The 15,000-nt window shown below is 43.8% G+C and overlaps 23 non-coding genes and 20 pseudogenes across 23 annotated transcripts; all 43 read left to right on the forward strand.

The window, feature by feature from the left end:
• Positions 1–116: 116 nt before the first annotated feature.
• On the forward strand, positions 117–225 carry LOC132962701 (5S ribosomal RNA; annotated as a pseudogene).
• A 121-nt stretch (positions 226–346) lies between these two features.
• LOC132962952 (5S ribosomal RNA) lies at positions 347–465 on the forward strand. Its single transcript, XR_009668701.1, has one exon. It is a non-coding gene; the product is annotated as a 5S ribosomal RNA (ribosomal RNA).
• Positions 466–586: 121 nt separating this feature from the next.
• Positions 587–695, forward strand: LOC132963395 (5S ribosomal RNA; annotated as a pseudogene).
• A 122-nt stretch (positions 696–817) lies between these two features.
• On the forward strand, positions 818–936 carry LOC132962815 (5S ribosomal RNA; annotated as a pseudogene).
• Positions 937–1,058: 122 nt separating this feature from the next.
• LOC132962957 (5S ribosomal RNA) lies at positions 1,059–1,167 on the forward strand (annotated as a pseudogene).
• A 121-nt stretch (positions 1,168–1,288) lies between these two features.
• On the forward strand, positions 1,289–1,407 carry LOC132963467 (5S ribosomal RNA). The gene has a single exon (XR_009668800.1). It is a non-coding gene; the product is annotated as a 5S ribosomal RNA (ribosomal RNA).
• Positions 1,408–1,529: 122 nt separating this feature from the next.
• On the forward strand, positions 1,530–1,638 carry LOC132962964 (5S ribosomal RNA; annotated as a pseudogene).
• Positions 1,639–1,759: 121 nt separating this feature from the next.
• On the forward strand, positions 1,760–1,868 carry LOC132962702 (5S ribosomal RNA; annotated as a pseudogene).
• A 121-nt stretch (positions 1,869–1,989) lies between these two features.
• On the forward strand, positions 1,990–2,108 carry LOC132962963 (5S ribosomal RNA). Its single transcript, XR_009668702.1, has one exon. It is a non-coding gene; the product is annotated as a 5S ribosomal RNA (ribosomal RNA).
• Positions 2,109–2,229: 121 nt separating this feature from the next.
• LOC132963396 (5S ribosomal RNA) lies at positions 2,230–2,338 on the forward strand (annotated as a pseudogene).
• Positions 2,339–2,459: 121 nt separating this feature from the next.
• Positions 2,460–2,578, forward strand: LOC132962816 (5S ribosomal RNA; annotated as a pseudogene).
• Positions 2,579–2,700: 122 nt separating this feature from the next.
• Positions 2,701–2,809, forward strand: LOC132963389 (5S ribosomal RNA; annotated as a pseudogene).
• Positions 2,810–2,932: 123 nt separating this feature from the next.
• Positions 2,933–3,051, forward strand: LOC132962974 (5S ribosomal RNA). The gene has a single exon (XR_009668703.1). It is a non-coding gene; the product is annotated as a 5S ribosomal RNA (ribosomal RNA).
• Positions 3,052–3,172: 121 nt separating this feature from the next.
• Positions 3,173–3,291, forward strand: LOC132963478 (5S ribosomal RNA). Its single transcript, XR_009668811.1, has one exon. It is a non-coding gene; the product is annotated as a 5S ribosomal RNA (ribosomal RNA).
• A 122-nt stretch (positions 3,292–3,413) lies between these two features.
• LOC132962965 (5S ribosomal RNA) lies at positions 3,414–3,522 on the forward strand (annotated as a pseudogene).
• A 121-nt stretch (positions 3,523–3,643) lies between these two features.
• Positions 3,644–3,752, forward strand: LOC132962703 (5S ribosomal RNA; annotated as a pseudogene).
• A 121-nt stretch (positions 3,753–3,873) lies between these two features.
• On the forward strand, positions 3,874–3,992 carry LOC132962986 (5S ribosomal RNA). Its single transcript, XR_009668704.1, has one exon. It is a non-coding gene; the product is annotated as a 5S ribosomal RNA (ribosomal RNA).
• A 121-nt stretch (positions 3,993–4,113) lies between these two features.
• Positions 4,114–4,222, forward strand: LOC132963397 (5S ribosomal RNA; annotated as a pseudogene).
• A 121-nt stretch (positions 4,223–4,343) lies between these two features.
• On the forward strand, positions 4,344–4,462 carry LOC132962817 (5S ribosomal RNA; annotated as a pseudogene).
• Positions 4,463–4,816: 354 nt separating this feature from the next.
• Positions 4,817–4,935, forward strand: LOC132963425 (5S ribosomal RNA). Its single transcript, XR_009668760.1, has one exon. It is a non-coding gene; the product is annotated as a 5S ribosomal RNA (ribosomal RNA).
• Positions 4,936–5,056: 121 nt separating this feature from the next.
• Positions 5,057–5,165, forward strand: LOC132963240 (5S ribosomal RNA; annotated as a pseudogene).
• Positions 5,166–5,289: 124 nt separating this feature from the next.
• On the forward strand, positions 5,290–5,408 carry LOC132963520 (5S ribosomal RNA). The gene has a single exon (XR_009668851.1). It is a non-coding gene; the product is annotated as a 5S ribosomal RNA (ribosomal RNA).
• A 119-nt stretch (positions 5,409–5,527) lies between these two features.
• Positions 5,528–5,646, forward strand: LOC132963610 (5S ribosomal RNA). Its single transcript, XR_009668936.1, has one exon. It is a non-coding gene; the product is annotated as a 5S ribosomal RNA (ribosomal RNA).
• Positions 5,647–5,771: 125 nt separating this feature from the next.
• On the forward strand, positions 5,772–5,890 carry LOC132962901 (5S ribosomal RNA; annotated as a pseudogene).
• A 121-nt stretch (positions 5,891–6,011) lies between these two features.
• LOC132963076 (5S ribosomal RNA) lies at positions 6,012–6,120 on the forward strand (annotated as a pseudogene).
• Positions 6,121–6,244: 124 nt separating this feature from the next.
• LOC132963603 (5S ribosomal RNA) lies at positions 6,245–6,363 on the forward strand. The gene has a single exon (XR_009668929.1). It is a non-coding gene; the product is annotated as a 5S ribosomal RNA (ribosomal RNA).
• A 122-nt stretch (positions 6,364–6,485) lies between these two features.
• On the forward strand, positions 6,486–6,604 carry LOC132962741 (5S ribosomal RNA). Its single transcript, XR_009668646.1, has one exon. It is a non-coding gene; the product is annotated as a 5S ribosomal RNA (ribosomal RNA).
• A 125-nt stretch (positions 6,605–6,729) lies between these two features.
• Positions 6,730–6,848, forward strand: LOC132962649 (5S ribosomal RNA). Its single transcript, XR_009668587.1, has one exon. It is a non-coding gene; the product is annotated as a 5S ribosomal RNA (ribosomal RNA).
• A 122-nt stretch (positions 6,849–6,970) lies between these two features.
• LOC132963604 (5S ribosomal RNA) lies at positions 6,971–7,089 on the forward strand. Its single transcript, XR_009668930.1, has one exon. It is a non-coding gene; the product is annotated as a 5S ribosomal RNA (ribosomal RNA).
• A 122-nt stretch (positions 7,090–7,211) lies between these two features.
• Positions 7,212–7,330, forward strand: LOC132962742 (5S ribosomal RNA). The gene has a single exon (XR_009668647.1). It is a non-coding gene; the product is annotated as a 5S ribosomal RNA (ribosomal RNA).
• Positions 7,331–7,455: 125 nt separating this feature from the next.
• On the forward strand, positions 7,456–7,574 carry LOC132962650 (5S ribosomal RNA). The gene has a single exon (XR_009668588.1). It is a non-coding gene; the product is annotated as a 5S ribosomal RNA (ribosomal RNA).
• A 121-nt stretch (positions 7,575–7,695) lies between these two features.
• Positions 7,696–7,814, forward strand: LOC132963546 (5S ribosomal RNA). Its single transcript, XR_009668876.1, has one exon. It is a non-coding gene; the product is annotated as a 5S ribosomal RNA (ribosomal RNA).
• Positions 7,815–7,936: 122 nt separating this feature from the next.
• Positions 7,937–8,055, forward strand: LOC132963136 (5S ribosomal RNA; annotated as a pseudogene).
• Positions 8,056–8,178: 123 nt separating this feature from the next.
• Positions 8,179–8,287, forward strand: LOC132962933 (5S ribosomal RNA; annotated as a pseudogene).
• A 123-nt stretch (positions 8,288–8,410) lies between these two features.
• On the forward strand, positions 8,411–8,529 carry LOC132962670 (5S ribosomal RNA). The gene has a single exon (XR_009668601.1). It is a non-coding gene; the product is annotated as a 5S ribosomal RNA (ribosomal RNA).
• Positions 8,530–8,650: 121 nt separating this feature from the next.
• Positions 8,651–8,769, forward strand: LOC132963498 (5S ribosomal RNA). Its single transcript, XR_009668829.1, has one exon. It is a non-coding gene; the product is annotated as a 5S ribosomal RNA (ribosomal RNA).
• Positions 8,770–8,891: 122 nt separating this feature from the next.
• Positions 8,892–9,010, forward strand: LOC132963655 (5S ribosomal RNA). Its single transcript, XR_009668978.1, has one exon. It is a non-coding gene; the product is annotated as a 5S ribosomal RNA (ribosomal RNA).
• A 121-nt stretch (positions 9,011–9,131) lies between these two features.
• Positions 9,132–9,250, forward strand: LOC132963817 (5S ribosomal RNA). Its single transcript, XR_009669131.1, has one exon. It is a non-coding gene; the product is annotated as a 5S ribosomal RNA (ribosomal RNA).
• A 123-nt stretch (positions 9,251–9,373) lies between these two features.
• On the forward strand, positions 9,374–9,492 carry LOC132963416 (5S ribosomal RNA). The gene has a single exon (XR_009668751.1). It is a non-coding gene; the product is annotated as a 5S ribosomal RNA (ribosomal RNA).
• Positions 9,493–9,613: 121 nt separating this feature from the next.
• On the forward strand, positions 9,614–9,722 carry LOC132962934 (5S ribosomal RNA; annotated as a pseudogene).
• A 122-nt stretch (positions 9,723–9,844) lies between these two features.
• LOC132962651 (5S ribosomal RNA) lies at positions 9,845–9,963 on the forward strand. The gene has a single exon (XR_009668589.1). It is a non-coding gene; the product is annotated as a 5S ribosomal RNA (ribosomal RNA).
• Positions 9,964–10,084: 121 nt separating this feature from the next.
• Positions 10,085–10,193, forward strand: LOC132962975 (5S ribosomal RNA; annotated as a pseudogene).
• A 354-nt stretch (positions 10,194–10,547) lies between these two features.
• LOC132963764 (5S ribosomal RNA) lies at positions 10,548–10,666 on the forward strand. Its single transcript, XR_009669080.1, has one exon. It is a non-coding gene; the product is annotated as a 5S ribosomal RNA (ribosomal RNA).
• Positions 10,667–15,000: the final 4,334 nt, after the last annotated feature.

Raw genomic sequence — 15,000 nt, forward strand, 5'->3', positions numbered from 1 at the left:
ATTTTTTTGATCATATGTTTTTTTTTGTCATATAGAGACATATTCACATGTCCAAAAATTCAGCCAGAATCAAGGGCATGACATCTTTAAAAGGCCCCTTTCTGCATACAATAATGGCTTACGGCCATACCACCCTGAACACGCCCGATCTCGGAAGCTAAGCAGGGTCGGGCCTGGTTAGTACTTGGATGGGAGACCGCTTGGGAATACCAGGTGCTGTAAGCTTTTTCATTTTTTTGATCATATGTTTTTTTTTATCATATAGAGACATATTCACATGTCCAAAAATTCAGCCAGAATCAAGGGCATGACATCTTTAAAAGGCCCCTCTCTGCACACAATAATGGCTTACGGCCATACCACCCTGAACACGCCTGATCTCGTCCGATCTCGGAAGCTAAGCAGGGTCGGGCCTGGTTAGTACTTGGATGGGAGACCGCCTGGGAATACCAGGTGCTGTAAGCTTTTTCATTTTTTTGATCATATGTTTTTTTTTATCATATAGAGACATATTCACATGTCCAAAAATTCAGCCAGAATCAAGGGCATGATATCTTTAAAAGGCCCCTTTCTGCACACAATAATGCCTTACGTCCATACCACCCTGAACACGCACGATCTCAGAAGCAAAGCAGGGTCGGGCCTGGTTAATACTTGGATGGGAGACCGCCTAGGAATACCAGGTGCTGTAAGCTTTTTCATTTTTTTGATCATATGTCTTTTTTTTATCATAGAGAGACATATTCACATGTCCAAAAATTCAGCCAGAATCAAGGGCATGACATCTTTAAAAGGCCCCTGTCTGCACACAATAATGGCTTACGGCCATACCACCCTGAACACGCCTGATCTCGTCCGATCTCGGAAGCTAAGCAGGGTAGGGCCTGGTTAGTTCTTGGATGCGAGACCGCCTGGGAATACCAGGTGCTCTAAGTTTTTTCATTTTTTTGATCATATGTTTTTTTTTTATCATATAGAGACATATTCACATGTCCAAAAATTCAGCCAGAATCAAGGGCATGACATCTTTAAAAGGCCCCTTTCTGCACACAATAATGGCTTACGGCCATACCACCCTGAACTCGTCCGATCTCGGAAGCTAATCAGGGTCGGGCCTGGTTAGTACTTGGATGGGAGACCGCCTGGGAATACCAGGTGCTGTAAGCTTTTTCATTTTTTTTGATCATATGTTTTTTTTATCATATAGAGACATATTCACATGTCCAAAAATTCAGCCAGAATCAAGGGCATGACATCTTTAAAAGGCCCCTTTCTGCATACAATAATGGCTTACGGCCATACCACCCTGAACACGCCCGATCTCGTCCGATCTCGGAAGCTAAGCAGGGTCGGGCCTGGTTAGTACTTGGATGGGAGACCGCCTGGGAATACCAGGTGCTGTAAGCTTTTTCATTTTTTTTGATCATATGTTTTTTTTTATCTTATAGAGACATATTCACATGTCCAAAAATTCAGCCAGAATCAAGGGCATGACATCTTTAAAAGGCCCCTTTCTGCACACAATAATGGCTTACGGCCATACCACCCTGAACAAACCCGATCTCGGAGGCTAAGCGGGGTAGGGCCTGGTTAGTACTTGGATGGGAGACCGCCTGGGAATACCAGGTGCTGTAAGTTTTTTCATTTTTTTGATCATATGTTTTTTTTTGTCATATAGAGACATATTCACATGTCCAAAAATTCAGCCAGAATCAAGGGCATGACATCTTTAAAAGGCCCCTTTCTGCATACAATAATGGCTTACGGCCATACCACCCTGAACACGCCCGATCTCGGAAGCTAAGCAGGGTCGGGCCTGGTTAGTACTTGGATGGGAGACCGCTTGGGAATACCAGGTGCTGTAAGCTTTTTCATTTTTTTGATCATATGTTTTTTTTTATCATATAGAGACATATTCACATGTCCAAAAATTCAGCCAGAATCAAGGGCATGACATCTTTAAAAGGCCCCTCTCTGCACACAATAATGGCTTACGGCCATACCACCCTGAACACGCCTGATCTCGTCCGATCTCGGAAGCTAAGCAGGGTCGGGCCTGGTTAGTACTTGGATGGGAGACCGCCTGGGAATACCAGGTGCTGTAAGCTTTTTCATTTTTTTGATCATATGTTTTTTTTTATCATATAGAGACATATTCACATGTCCAAAAATTCAGCCAGAATCAAGGGCATGATATCTTTAAAAGGCCCCTTTCTGCACACAATAATGCCTTACGTCCATACCACCCTGAACACGCACGATCTCAGAAGCAAAGCAGGGTCGGGCCTGGTTAATACTTGGATGGGAGACCGCCTAGGAATACCAGGTGCTGTAAGCTTTTTCATTTTTTTGATCATATGTTTTTTTTTATCATAGAGAGACATATTCACATGTCCAAAAATTCAGCCAGAATCAAGGGCATGACATCTTTAAAAGGCCCCTGTCTGCACACAATAATGGCTTACGGCCATACCACCCTGAACACGCCTGATCTCGTCCGATCTCGGAAGCTAAGCAGGGTAGGGCCTGGTTAGTTCTTGGATGCGAGACCGCCTGGGAATACCAGGTGCTCTAAGTTTTTTCATTTTTTTGATCATATGTTTTTTTTTTATCATATAGAGACATATTCACATGTCCAAAAATTCAGCCAGAATCAAGGGCATGACATCTTTAAAAGGCCCCTTTCTGCACACAATAATGGCTTAAGGACATACCACCCTGAACATGTCCGATCTCGGAAGCTAAGCAGCGTCTGGCCTGGTTAGTACTTGGATGGGAGACCGCCTGGGAATACCAGGTGCTGTAAGCTTTTTCATTTTTTTTGATCATATGTTCTTTTTTTATCATATAGAGACATATTCACATGTCCAAAAATTCAGCCAGAATCAAGGGCATGAGATCTTTAAAAGGCCCCTGTCTGCACACAATAACAGCTTACGGCCATACCACCCTGAACACGCCTGATCTCGTCCGATCTCGGAAGCTAAGCAGGGTCGGGCCTGGTTAGTACTTGGATGGGAGACCGCCTGGGAATACCAGGTGCTGTAAGCTTTTTCATTTTTTTTGATCATATGTTTTTTTTATCATATAGAGACATATTCACATGTCCAAAAATTCAGCCAGAATCAAGGGCATGACATCTTTAAAAGGCCCCTTTCTGCATACAATAATGGCTTACGGCCATACCACCCTGAACACGCCCGATCTCGTCCGATCTCGGAAGCTAAGCAGGGTCGGGCCTGGTTAGTACTTGGATGGGAGACCGCCTGGGAATACCAGGTGCTGTAAGCTTTTTCATTTTTTTTGATCATATGTTTTTTTTTATCTTATAGAGACATATTCACATGTCCAAAAATTCAGCCAGAATCAAGGGCATGACATCTTTAAAAGGCCCCTTTCTGCACACAATAATGGCTTACGGCCATACCACCCTGAACAAACCCGATCTCGGAGGCTAAGCGGGGTAGGGCCTGGTTAGTACTTGGATGGGAGACCGCCTGGGAATACCAGGTGCTGTAAGTTTTTTCATTTTTTTGATCATATGTTTTTTTTTGTCATATAGAGACATATTCACATGTCCAAAAATTCAGCCAGAATCAAGGGCATGACATCTTTAAAAGGCCCCTTTCTGCATACAATAATGGCTTACGGCCATACCACCCTGAACACGCCCGATCTCGGAAGCTAAGCAGGGTCGGGCCTGGTTAGTACTTGGATGGGAGACCGCTTGGGAATACCAGGTGCTGTAAGCTTTTTCATTTTTTTGATCATATGTTTTTTTTTATCATATAGAGACATATTCACATGTCCAAAAATTCAGCCAGAATCAAGGGCATGACATCTTTAAAAGGCCCCTCTCTGCACACAATAATGGCTTACGGCCATACCACCCTGAACACGCCTGATCTCGTCCGATCTCGGAAGCTAAGCAGGGTCGGGCCTGGTTAGTACTTGGATGGGAGACCGCCTGGGAATACCAGGTGCTGTAAGCTTTTTCATTTTTTTGATCATATGTTTTTTTTTATCATATAGAGACATATTCACATGTCCAAAAATTCAGCCAGAATCAAGGGCATGATATCTTTAAAAGGCCCCTTTCTGCACACAATAATGCCTTACGTCCATACCACCCTGAACACGCACGATCTCAGAAGCAAAGCAGGGTCGGGCCTGGTTAATACTTGGATGGGAGACCGCCTAGGAATACCAGGTGCTGTAAGCTTTTTCATTTTTTTGATCATATGTTTTTTTTTATCATAGAGAGACATATTCACATGTCCAAAAATTCAGCCAGAATCAAGGGCATGACATCTTTAAAAGGCCCCTGTCTGCACACAATAATGGCTTACGGCCATACCACCCTGAACACGCCTGATCTCGTCCGATCTCGGAAGCTAAGCAGGGTAGGGCCTGGTTAGTTCTTGGATGCGAGACCGCCTGGGAATACCAGGTGCTCTAAGTTTTTTCATTTTTTTGATCATATGTTTTTTTTTTATCATATAGAGACATATTCACATGTCCAAAAATTCAGCCAGAATCAAGGGCATGACATCTTTAAAAGGCCCCTTTCTGCACACAATAATGGCTTAAGGACATACCACCCTGAACTTGTCCGATCTCGGAAGCTAAGCAGCGTCTGGCCTGGTTAGTACTTGGATGGGAGACCGCCTGGGAATACCAGGTGCTGTAAGCTTTTTCATTTTTTTTGATCATATGTTCTTTTTTTATCATATAGAGACATATTCACATGTCCAAAAATTCAGCCAGAATCAAGGGCATGAGATCTTTAAAAGGCCCCTGTCTGCACACAATAACAGCTTACGGCCATACCACCCTGAACACGCCTGATCTCGTCCGATCTCGGAAGCTAAGCAGGGTCGGGCCTGGTTAGTACTTGGATGGGAGACCACCTGGGAATACCAGGTGCTGTAAGCGTTTTCATTTTTTTGATCATATGTTTTTTTTTATCATATAGAGACATATTCACATGTCCAAAAATTCAGCCAGAATCAAGGGCATGACATCTTTAAAAGGCCCCTTTCTGCACACAATAATGGCTTACGGCCAAACCACCCTGAACTCGTCCGATCTTGGAAGCTAAGCAGGGTTGGGCCTGGTTAGTACTTGGATGGGAGACCGCCTGGGAATACCAGACGCTGTAAGCTTTTTTTTATTTTTTTGATCATATGTTTTTTTTTTATCATAGAGAGACATATTCACATGTCCAAAAATTCAGCCAGAATCAAGGGCATGACATCTTTAAAAGGCCCCTGTCTGCAGACAATAATGGCTTACGGCCATACCACCCTGAACACGCCCGATCTCGTTCGATCTCAGAAGCTAAGCAGGGTCGGGCCTGGTTAGTACTTGGATGGGAGACCGCCTGGGAATACCAGGTGCTGTAAGCTTTTTCATTTTTTTGATCATGTTTTTTTTTATCATATAGAGACATATTCACATGTCCAAAAATTCAGCCAGAATCAAGGGCATGACATCTTTAAAAGGCCCCTCTCTGCACACAATAATGGCTTACGGCCATACCACCCTGAACACGCCTGATCTCGTCCGATCTCGGAAGCTAAGCAGGGTCGGGCCTGGTTAGTACTTGGATGGGAGACCGCCTGGGAATACCAAGTGCTGTAAGCTTTTTCATTTTTTTGATCATATGTTTTTTTTTTTTTGTCATATAGAGACATATTCACATGTCCAAAAATTCAGCCAGAATCAAGGGCATAACATCTTTAAAAGGCCCCTGTCTGCACACAATAATGGCTTACGGCCATACCACCCTTAACACGCCCGATCTCGTCCCATCTCGGAAGCTAAGCAGGGTCGGGCCTGGTTAGTACTTGAATGGGAGACCGCCTGGGAATACCAGATGCTCTAAGCTTTTTTTATTTTTTTGATCATATGTTTTTTTTATCATAGAGAGACATATTCACATGTCCACAAATTCAGCCAGAATCAAGGGAATGACATCTTTAAAAGGCCCCTGTCTGCACGCAATAATGGCTTACGGCCATACCACCCTGAACACGCCCGATCTCAGAAGCTAAGCAGGGTCGGGCCTGGTTAGGACTTGGATGGGAGACCATCTGGGAATACCAGGTGCTGTAAGCTTTTTCATTTTTTTGATCATATGTTTTTTTTTTTTATCATATAGAGACATATTCACATGTCCAAAAATTCAGCCAGAATCAAGGGCATGACATCTTTAAAAGGCCCCTGTCTGCACACAATAATGGCTTATGGCCATACCACCCTGAACACGCTTGATCTCGTCCGATCTCTGAAGCTAAGCAGGGTAGGGCCTGGTTAGTACTTGGATGGGAGACCGCCTGGGAATACCAGGTGCTGTAAGCTTTTTCATTTTTTTGATCATATGTTTTTTTTTTATCATATAGAGACATATTCACATGTCCAGAAATTCAGCCAGACTCAAGGGCATGACATCTTTAAAAGGCCCCTTTCTGCGCACAATAACAGCTTACGGCCATACCACCCTTAACACGCCCGATCTCGTCCGATCTCGGAAACTAAGTAGGGTCGTGCCTGGTTAGTACTTGGATGGGAGACCGCCTGGGAATACCAGATGCTGTAAGCTTTTTTATTTTTTTGATCATATGTTTTTTTTGTTTTATCATATAGAGACATATTCACATGTCCAGAAATTCAGCCAGAATCAAGTGCATGACATCTTTAAAAGGCCCCTTTCTGCACACAATAACAGCTTACGGCCATACCACCCTTAACACGCCCGATGTCGTCCGATCTCGGAAACTAAGTAGGGTAGGGCCTGGTTAGTACTTGGATGGGAGACCACCTGGGAATACCAGGTGCTGTAAGCGTTTTCATTTTTTTGATCATATGTTTTTTTTTTATCATATAGAGACATATTCACATGTCCAAAAATTCAGCCAGAATCAAGGGCATGACATCTTTAAAAGGCCCCTGTCTGCACACAATAATGGCTTATGGCCATACCACCCTGAACACGCTTGATCTCGTCCGATCTCTGAAGCTAAGCAGGGTAGGGCCTGGTTAGTACTTGGATGGGAGACCGCCTGGGAATACCAGGTGCTGTAAGCTTTTTCATTTTTTTGATCATATGTTTTTTTTTTATCATATAGAGACATATTCACATGTCCAGAAATTCAGCCAGACTCAAGGGCATGACATCTTTAAAAGGCCCCTTTCTGCGCACAATAACTGCTTACGGCCATACCACCCTTAACACGCCCGATCTCGTCCGATCTCGGAAACTAAGTAGGGTCGTGCCTGGTTAGTACTTGGATGGGAGACCGCCTGGGAATACCAGATGCTGTAAGCTTTTTTATTTTTTTGTTCATATGTTTTTTTTGTTTTATCATATAGAGACATATTCACATGTCCAGAAATTCAGCCAGAATCAAGGGCATGACATCTTTAAAAGGCCCCTTTCTGCACACAATAACAGCTTACGGCCATACCACCCTTAACACGCCCGATGTCGTCCGATCTCGGAAACTAAGTAGGGTAGGGCCTGGTTAGTACTTGGATGGGAGACCACCTGGGAATACCAGGTGCTGTAAGCGTTTTCATTTTTTTGATCATATGTTTTTTTTTATCATATAGAGACATATTCACATGTCCAAAAATTCAGCCAGAATCAAGGGCATGACATCTTTTAAAGGCCCCTGTCTGCACACAATAATGGCTTATGGCCATACCACCCTGAACACGCCTGATCTCGTCCGATCTCGGAAGCCAAGCAGGGTAGGGCCTGGTTAGTACTTGGATGGGAGACCGCCTGGGAATACCAGGTGCTGTAAGCTTTTTCATTTTTTTGATCATATGTTTTTTTTTTATCATATAGAGACATATTCACATGTCCACAAATTCAGCCAGAATCAAGGGCATGACATATTTAAAAGGCCCCTTTTTGCACACAATAAGGGCTTACGGCCATACCACCCTTAACACGACCGATCTCGTCCGATCTCGGAAACTAAGTAGGGTCGTGCCTGGTTAGTACTTGGATGGGAGACCGCCTGGGAATACCAGATGCTGTAAAAGCTTTTTCATTTTTTTTGATCATATGTTTTTTTTATCATATAGAGACATATTCACATGTCCAAAAATTCAGCCAGAATCAAGGGCATGACATCTTTAAAAGGCCCCTGTCTGCACACAATAATGGCTTACGGCCATACCACCCTGAACACGCCCGATCTCGGAAGCTAAGCAAGGTCAGGCCTGGTTAGTACTTGGATGGGAGACCGCCTGGGAATACCAGGTGCTGTAAGCTTTTTCATTTTTTTTGATCATATGTTCTTTTTTTATCATATAGAGACATATTCACATGTCCACAAATTCAGCCAGAATCAAGGGCATGACATCTTTAAAAGGCCCCTGTCTGCACACAATAATGGCTTACGGCCATACCACCCTGAACACGCCCGATCTCGTCCGATCTCGGAAGCTAAGCAGGGTCGGGCCTGGATAGTACTTGGATGGGAGACCACCTGGGAATACCAGGTGCTGTAAGCGTTTTCATTTTTTTGATCATATATTTTTTTTTATCATATAGAGACATATTCACATGTCCAAAAATTCAGCCAGAATCAAGGGCATGACATCTTTAAAAGGCCCCTTTCTGCACACAATAATGGCTTACGGCCATACCACCCTGAACACGCCCGATCTCGTCTGATCTCAGAAGCTAAGCAGGGTCGGGCCTGGTTAGTACTTGGATGGGAGACCGCCTGGGAATACCAGGTGCTGTAAGCTTTTTCATTTTGTTTGATCATATGTTTTTTTTTATCATATAGAGACATATTCACATGTCCAAAAATTCAGCCAGAATCAAGGGCATGACATCTTTAAAAGGCCCCTTTCTGCACACAATAATGGCTTACGGCCATACCACCCTGAACACGCCCGATCTCGTCTGATCTCGGAAGCTAAGCAGGGTCGGGCCTGGTTAGTACTTGGATGGGAGACCTCCTGGGAATACCAGGTGCTGTAAGCTTTTTCATTTTTTTTGATCATATGTTTTTTTTATCATATAGAGACATATTCACATGTCCAAAAATTCAGCCAGAATCAAGGGCATGACATCTTTAAAAGGCCCCTCTCTGCACACAATAATGGCTTACAGCCATATCACCCTGAACACGCCTGATCTCGTCCGATCTCGGAAGCTAAGCCGGGTAGGGCCTGGTTAGTACTTGGATGGGAGACCGCCTGGGAATACCAGGTGCTGTAAGTTTTTTCATTTTTTTGATCATATGTTTTTTTTTTTATCATATAGAGACATATTCACATGTCCAAAAATTCAGCCAGAATCAAGGGCATGACATCTTTAAAAGGCGCCTTTCTGCACACAATAATGGCTTACGGCCAAACCACCCTGAACACGCCCGATCTCGTCTGATCTCGGAAGCTAAGCAGGGTCGGGCCTGGTTAGTACTTGGATGGGAGACCGCCTGGGAATACCAGGTGCTGTAAGCTTTTTCATTTTTTTTGATCATATGTTTTTTTTATCATATAGAGACATATTCACATGTCCAAAAATTCAGCCAGAATCAAGGGCATGACATCTTTAAAAGGCCCCTGTCTGCACACAATAATGGCTTACGGCCATACCACCCTGAACACGCCCGATCTCGGAAGCTAAGCAAGGTCAGGCCTGGTTAGTACTTGGATGGGAGACCGCCTGGGAATACCAGGTGCTGTAAGCTTTTTCATTTTTTTGATCATATGTTTTTTTTTTTTCATATAGAGACATATTCACATGTCCAAAAATTCAGCCAGAATCAAGGGCATGACATCTTTAAAAGGCCCCTTTCTTCACACAGTAATGACTTATGGCCATACCACCCTGAACAAGCCCGATGTCGTCCGATCTCGGAAGCTAAGCAGGGTCGGGCCTGGTTAGTACTTGGATGGGAGACCGCCTGGGAATACCAGGTGCTGTAAGCTTTTTCATTTTTTTGATGATATGTTTTTTTTTATCATATAGAGACATATTCACATGTCCAAAAATTCAGCCAGAATCAAGGGCATGACATCTTTAAAAGGCCCCTGTCTGCACACAATAATGGCTTACGGCCATACCACCCTGAACTCGTCCGATCTCGGAAGCTAAGCATGGTCGGGCCTGGTTAGTACTTGGATGGGAGACCGCCTGGGAATACCAGGTGCTGTAAGCTTTTTCATTTTGTTTGATCATATGTTTTTTTTTATCATATAGAGACATATTCACATGTCCAAAAATTCAGCCAGAATCAAGGGCATGACATCTTTAAAAGGCCCCTTTCTGCACACAATAATGGCTTAAGGACATACCACCCTGAACTTGTCCGATCTCGGAAGCTAAGCAGCGTCTGGCCTGGTTAGTACTTGGATGGGAGACCGCCTGGGAATACCAGGTGCTGTAAGCTTTTTCATTTTTTTTGATCATATGTTCTTTTTTTATCATATAGAGACATATTCACATGTCCAAAAATTCAGCCAGAATCAAGGGCATGAGATCTTTAAAAGGCCCCTGTCTGCACACAATAACAGCTTACGGCCATACCACCCTGAACACGCCTGATGTCGTCTGATCTCGGAAGCTAAGCAGGGTAGGGCCTGGTTAGTACTTGGATGGGAGACCGCCTGGGAATACCAGGTGCTGTAAGCTTTTTCATTTTTTTGATCATATGTTTTTTTTTTATCATATAGAGACATATTCACATGTCCAAAAATTCAGCCAGAATCAAGGGCATAACATCTTTAAAAGGCCCCTTTCTGCACACAATAATGGCTTACGGCCATACCACCCTTAACACGCCCGATCTCGTCCCATCTCGGAAGCTAAGCAGGGTCAACTTTTATCAATCAATCAATCAACTTTTATTTGTATAGCGTCAACTCATAACAAGTGTTATCTCGAGACACTTTACAAGAAGCAGGTAAAATACCTTACTCATTGTCTGTTAACATTACAAAAGAGCAGGTAAAAGACCTTACTCATTGTTATGTTACAAAAAGCAGGTAAAGGACCTTACTTATTGCTATGTTACAAAGATCCGGCCTATCCATCATGAGCACTTTAGCAAAGCAGCAAAAGTTACAGTGGTAAGAAAAAACTGCCTTATTAAAAGGCAGAAATCTTCGGCCGGATCCCCGGCTCATGACGAAACAGTCTTCACAGGCCTAGACTGCGCCGGGCTTGGAAAGGGATAGGGGGAGAGATGGGATAAGATGCAGGAAGAGGGATAGAGAGCAAGGGGGTGGGGGGAGGTAGACCGTCCATCAGCAATCCGGTGGGGAGGGGAGGGGGTGTGGGGGGTTGTTCTGGCAGGCCGCCAACCCACGATCCGGTGGGGAGGGGGTAGTGGTGGGGTGGGGGTTGTTCTGGCAAGCCGTCAACCGATGATCTTGAGGAGCCTAGGGGAGCTCAAGAGCTCCCAGGAAAGTAGGTGGTTAGTGACTGAGATTTATAGATAGATACATGCAGTAATATGATGTACTGTATATGCATAGAGAGAGAGAGAGAGAGAGAGAGAGAGAGAGAGAGAGAGGAGCTCAAGGTGCCAGTTCCCCCGGTAGTCTAAGCCTATAGCAGCATAACTAAGAGCTGGTCTACACCAGCACCAGCCCTAACTATAAGATTTATCAAAAAGGAAAGTTTTAAGTCTAATCTTAAAAATACAGACTGTGTCTGCCTCCTGGACCCCGGCTGGAAGGCGGTTCCAGAGGAGAGGAGCCCGATAACTGAAGGCTTTACCCCCCATAGTACACTTGGAGACTGTAGGTACCACCAGCAGGCCTGCACTCCGGGACCGCAACGCTCTCAAGGGACAGTACGGCACTAGTAGCTCCTTAAGATAAGATGGTGCCTGGCCATTTAGAGCTTTGTAGGTGAGAAGAAGGATCTTGAATTCTATTCTAGACTGTATAGGGAGCCAGTGCAGAGAAGCCGGGACAGGAGTAATGTGGTCCCATTTCCTGGTTCTGGTCAGTACACGAGCTGCAGCATTCTGGACCCGTTGAAGAGTCTTTAGAGATTTGCCAGAGCACCCTGACAAAAGAGAGTTACAATAATCCAGTCTGGAGGTAACAAATGCATGAACTAGTTTTTCTGCATCACTTTGCGACAGGATATTCCTGATCTTGGATATATTACGAAGGTGAAAGTAGGCTGTTCTTGAAACTTGACTGATGTGAGAGCTAAAAGACATATCTTGATCAAAAATAACTCCTAGATTCCTAACAGTGGTGCTAGATGCCAGGCTGATGTCATTAAGGACAGTCACATCACTAGAAAAAGTCTCTCTGAGGTTCTTAGGGCCTAGCACAATAACTTCAGTCTTGTCTGAGTTAAGTAGCAAAAAATTTCTGGTCATCCAGGTCCTAACGTCCTTAAGGCATGTTTCTAGCTGACATAACTGACTGGTACCATCGGGCTTCATTGATACATAAAGCTGAGTATCATCTGCATAACAATGAAACTGTATGGAGTGTTTCCTCATAATATTTCCCAGAGGAAGCATATATAATGTAAAAAGAATTGGTCCAAGCACTGAACCTTGTGGGACTCCATGGCAAACTTTAGTGTGCATAGAGGACTCATCATTAACATGTACAAACTGAGATCGGTCTGATAAGTAGGATTCAAACCAACTTAAAGCAGTCCCTGTAATTCCAAGCAAATGCTCCAGTCTGTACAACAGGATCCGATGGTCAATGGTGTCAAAAGCAGCACTAAGATCTAACAAGACGAGCACAGACAGAAGTCCCCTGTCTGAGGCTAGAAGTAGATCGTTTGTAACTCTAACTAGTGCAGTCTCAGTGCTATGGTGGACTCTAAATCCTGACTGGAACTCTTCAAATAAACTGTTGTCATGGAGAAAGTCACACAGCTGTTTAGCTACCACCTTCTCCAGGATCTTCGAGATAAAAGGAAGGTTGGATATAGGTCTGTAGTTAGCCAGAGTTCCTGAGTCCAGAGTAGGCTTTTTAAGTAGAGGTTTGATTACCGCTACTTTAAATGTCTGTGGTACATAGCCTGCCAGTAAAGACATATTGATCATATCTAATATGGAGTTGCTAACTAAGGGAAAGACTTCCTTAAACAGCTTGGTTGGGATTGGGTCCAAAATACAGGTTGACGGTTTCGATGCAGAAAAAATGGAATGTAGCTCTGAAAGGTCGATTGGAGAAAAACAGTCGAGACTAATATCTGGTCCTGGAACTGTCTCTGCCGCAACAGACGTATCTGCACCAGGTAAGGGCAGGAGGTTACCAATTTTGTCTCTGATGTCTAGAACTTTGTTGTTGAAAAAGCTAAGGAAATCATTACTGCTGAGGGCTAGAGGAATACAAGGCTCAATGGAGCCATGACTCTCTGTCAGCCTGGCTACAGTGCTGAAAAGGTATCTAGGATTGCCTTTGTTTTCCTCGATTAGAGAGGAGTAGTAGGCAGCTCGGGCGTGACGTAGAGCCTTCATATATCTTCTATGACTATCCTGCCAGAAAAAACGAGATTCTACCGTTTTGGTCGAACGCCATATTCTTTCAAAATTCCGTGATGATTGTTTCAGAGTACGGGTTTCTGAGTTGAACCATGGAGCCACTCTCCGCCGCTTGACAACCTTCTGTTTCAGGGGAGCAATCGAATCCAGAGTAACTCTCAGCGAATCCACTACACTATCAACAAACTGATCTAGCTGAGAGGGACTAAAGCTATCGTAAGAGTTTCCAACTGGGTTGAAACACGGTACTGAATCAAAAACAGCTGAAATAGCTTCCTTAAATCTAGCCACAGCACTATCCGACAAACTTCTAGAAAGCACACCTCTTCCAGGCAGAGGTAATTCTAGTAGGACAAAATCAAATGTAATAAAAAAATGGTCTGATAGCAGAGGATTTTCTAGGAAAACTGTAAGGTTATGGATTTCAATTCCATAAGCTAAAACAAGATCCAGGGTGTGGTTAAAATGATGAGTAGGTTCGTTTACACCCTGGGTGAAACCAATAGAGTCTAATAGTGACATGAAAGCTGTGCTCAGGCTATCATTTTCAACATCCACATGGATATTGAAGTCACCTACAACAATTATTCTATCACTGCTAAGGACTAAGTCTGATAAAAATTCTGCAAACTCAGATAAAAACTCAGAATATGGGCCAGGAGGGCGGTAAACTACAGCAACTAGAACTGGCTGAAAGGTTCTTGAGACTGGATGTGGAAGACTAAGAACAAGGCTTTCAAAAGAAGAAAAATTCAGCTTTGGTCGAGGGTTAACTAAAAGACTGGAATTAAAAATAGCTGCTACTCCACCACCTCGTCCGGTGTCTCGAGGTATATGAGTATTAAAATGACTGGGAGGAGTGGATTCATTCAAACTAACATATTCATCTCGACACAGCCAGGTTTCAGTCAAAAAAAGTAAATCAATGTGCTGATCTGATATCAGATCATTCACTAAAAGAGACTTGGATGCTAAGGACCTAATGTTCAAAAGTCCGCAGTGAATCCTTCGATCTTGTAGCAAAATCGTATTCGTAGTTTTGATTCTAATCAGATTCTGATGATTCACGCCGTTTGGATGACTTATAAAAACGCGTTTGGGCCGGGGGACAGACACAGTACCTATAGTATAACTACAGTTCGATTCAGAATTACAGCTATAGTGACTGGGAGACAGATCTAAGGGAGGCGCAGAGAAGTGTGTAAGACTGCAGCTCTGCCTCCTGGTCTGAACTCTGAGTTGTTGTCAGGGTTTTGGACTAATAACCTCTGCTATGTTTCTAGATAATAGAGCTGCACCGTCCAAAGTGGGATGGATGCCGTCTCTAGCTAGCAGACCAGGTTTTCCCCAAAAAGACTGCCAGTTATCTATGAAGCCCACATCGTGTGCTGGACACCACCTCGACAGCCAGCGGTTGAGTGATGACATGCGGCTATACATGTCATCACTGGTCTGATTTGGGAGGGGTCCAGAGAACACTACGGAGTCCGACATCGTC

This window comes from Labrus mixtus, unplaced genomic scaffold, assembly GCF_963584025.1.
Source record: "Labrus mixtus unplaced genomic scaffold, fLabMix1.1 SCAFFOLD_52, whole genome shotgun sequence".
Lineage (NCBI taxonomy): Eukaryota > Metazoa > Chordata > Actinopteri > Labriformes > Labridae > Labrus > Labrus mixtus.